We start from the raw sequence: 3,129 nt of genomic DNA, 5'->3' as shown, positions 1-3,129 counted from the left end.
TGCAGTGGGGATAAAATGGCAGGCCCACTCCTGGGAGATGCAAGAACACTCTGACAGGCAATTTCACCTCAAGCCTTCCCCCAATGTCCTTAAAAAGCTTTCCTTACAAGTAAACTGCAATTTAAGTCACTTTTATCCAACTGCTCTTCTCTCCTTCTTTCCACCCTTGGGGTCAAACATGAGAGTCATCAAACTTTTTTGATGACTCTCAAAATTTCTCTTGAGTTCCTTCACAACTTTTAATCTCAAAGGCATTCATTCCCCTAATAAATTTTATATATGTTTAATCCTGTTTTAGCTTCTTTTTGGAGGACCCAGACTAACACAGCAAGGTATTAGCTGAAGCTTCCACTTGGATTTTTAAATAGCAAAGAATGGTAAATAGGAAGATGTAGAAGGAGACAGCTATCCACTAGTAAAGTCTTCAAAAAATAAGCAAATAATTTATACTCCCACCAACAGTGTAAAAGTGTTCCTATTTTTCCACATCCTCTCCAGCATCTGTTGTCTCCAGATTTTTCCCCCCATTTATTTATTTTATTGCATTTTAGGTTTTGGGGTACATGTGAAGAACATGCAAAATTGTTGCATAGGTACACACGTGGCAGTGTGATTTGCTGCCTTCCTCCCCATCACCTACATCTGGCATCTCTCCCCTTGCTATCTCTCCCCAGCTCTCCAGATTTTTTAATGATCGCCATTCTAACTGGTGTGTGATGGTATCTCAATTTGGTTTTGATTTGCATTTCTCTAATGACCAGTGATGGTGAGCTTTTTTTCATATGGTTGTTGGCTGCATAAATGTTTTCTTTTGAAAAGTGTCTGTTCATATCCTTCACCCACTTTTTGATGGGGTTGTTTTTTTCTTGTATATTTGTTAAGTTCTTTGTAGATTCTAGACATTAGCCCTTTGTCAGATGGGTAGATTGCAAAAAGTTTTTCCCATTCTATTGCTTGCCAGTTCACTCTAATGATAGTTTCTTTTGCTGTGCAGAAGCTTTTAAGTTTAATTAGACCCCATTTGTCAATTTTGGCGTTTGTTGCCATTGCTTTTGGTGTTTTAGTCATGAAGTCCTTGCCTATGCCTATGACTTGAATGGTTTTGCCTAGGTTTTCTTCTAGAGTTTTTATGGTGTTAGGTCTTTGTGGTGATTTCTCAAGGATCTAGAAATAGAAATACGATTTGACCCAGCAATTCCATTACTGGGTCTATACCCAAAGAATTATAGATCATTCTATTATAAAGACACATGAACATATGTTCATTGCGGCAATGTTTACAATAGGAAAGACTTGGAACCAACCCAAATGCCCATCAATGATAGATTGAATAAAGAAAATGTGGCACAAATACACCATGGAATACTATACAGCCATAGAAAAGGATGAGTTCATGCCCTTTGCAGGGACATGGATGAAGCTGGAAGCCATCATTCTCAGTAAACTGGCACAAGAACAGAAAACCAAACACTGCATGGTCTCATTCATAAGTTGATGTTGAACAATGAGAACACATGGACACAGGGGGGAACATCACATACCAGGGCCTGTTGAGGGGTAGAGGGGATTAGAAAAGGGATAACATTAGGAGAAATACTTAATGTAGATGACAGGGGGATGGATGCAGCAAATCACCATGGCATGTGTATACCTGTGTAACAATTCTGCACTATCTGCACATGTACCCCAGAACTTAAAGTATAACAAAAAGAAAGAAGAAAGAAAGACATATAATAAAGATTAAGAAAATGTCAAGGTAACACAGAAAGGGATAATGGTAGCAAAGTCTGATGGCATTAACTTTCAAGGAGGGAGGGACTTACAAAGTGTTAGAACAGTGGGGGAGATGTCTCTATGAAGTCAAAGAATTGACTGAGATAGGAAGATAAAAGGTGTTGAATAAACAAACAAATGGTAAGTGTAAAACATTTACCTAAATTATAGGCCCTGAGATATAAGTATGGTAGGAATACAACACATCATCAGTTGGGGAATTCATGTGGATGTCAGAGTGGAAGCAGGTGTGAGAGCATCCAGCAGAAGAAAACATGGCTGCCAAAGTGTTTGAGTCCATTGGCAAGTTTGGCCTGGCCTTAGCTGGTAAAGGAGGCGTGATGAACTCCACCTTATATAATGTGGATGCTGGTCCCAGAGCTGTCATCTCTGACCGATTCCCTGGACTACAGGACACTGTGGTAGGGGAAGGGACTCACTTTCTCATCCCATGGATACAGAAACCAATTATCTTTGACTGCCATCCTCGGCCATGTAATGTGACAGTCATCACTGGTAGCAAAGAATTACAGAGTGTCAACATCACACTGCACATCCTCTTCTGGCCTGTCGCTAACCAGCTTCCTGGCATCTTCACCAGCATCGGAGAGGACTATGATGAGCATGTGCTGCCATCCATCATAACTGAGATTCTCAAGTCAGTGGGGGCTTGCTTTGATACTGGAGAACTAATGACCCAGAGAGAGCTGGTCTCCAGGAAAGTGAGCGACGGACAACCTTATGGAGCGAGCAGCCACCTTTGGGCTTATCCTGGACGACATGTCCTTGACACATCTGACCTTCAGGAAGGAGTTCACAGAAGCGGTGGAAGCCAAACAGGTGGCCCCGCAGGAAGCAGAGAGGGCCAGATTTGTGGTGGAAAAGGCTGAGCAGCAGAAAAAGGCAGCTATCATCTATGCTGAGGGAAACCTCAAGGCAGCTGAGTTGATTACCAACTCACTGGCCACCAAAGCGGACGGCCTGATCGAGTTGCACAAGCTGGAAGCTGCGGAGGACATCGCGTACCTGCTCTCATGCTCTCGGAACATCACCTACCTGCTGGTGGGGCAGTCCATGCTCCTCCAGCTGCCCCAATGAGGGCCCACCCTGCCTGCACCTCTGCAGGCTGACTGGGCCACAGCCCCAGTGATTCTTGACAGCCCCCTCCTTCTGTCTCTACCCCAGAAATCACTGTAAAATTTCATGATTGGCTTAAAGCAAATGAAATAAAGGTAATATCACTTCAGATCTCTTTAAAAAAAATCATCCATTCAAAAGGATCTAAAGAATAAATGACACTAAAGGAAATTCATCCAGGTTTCTGCTAGAAAAATAAGAGCAAGAGAACAGGGAAAG

General features: G+C 42.4%; 1 pseudogene; it reads left to right on the top strand.

Moving 5' to 3' along the window:
* Nucleotides 1-2,048: 2,048 nt before the first annotated feature.
* Nucleotides 2,049-2,871, top strand: LOC108291767 (annotated as a pseudogene).
* Nucleotides 2,872-3,129: the final 258 nt, after the last annotated feature.

Source organism: Cebus imitator, unplaced genomic scaffold (genome assembly GCF_001604975.1).
Source record: "Cebus imitator isolate Cc_AM_T3 unplaced genomic scaffold, Cebus_imitator-1.0 Scaffold465, whole genome shotgun sequence".
NCBI classification, from domain to species: Eukaryota; Metazoa; Chordata; class Mammalia; order Primates; family Cebidae; genus Cebus; species Cebus imitator.
Note: the sequence above shows the minus strand (reverse complement) of the source record. Positions and strands in the feature narration are given on the sequence as shown.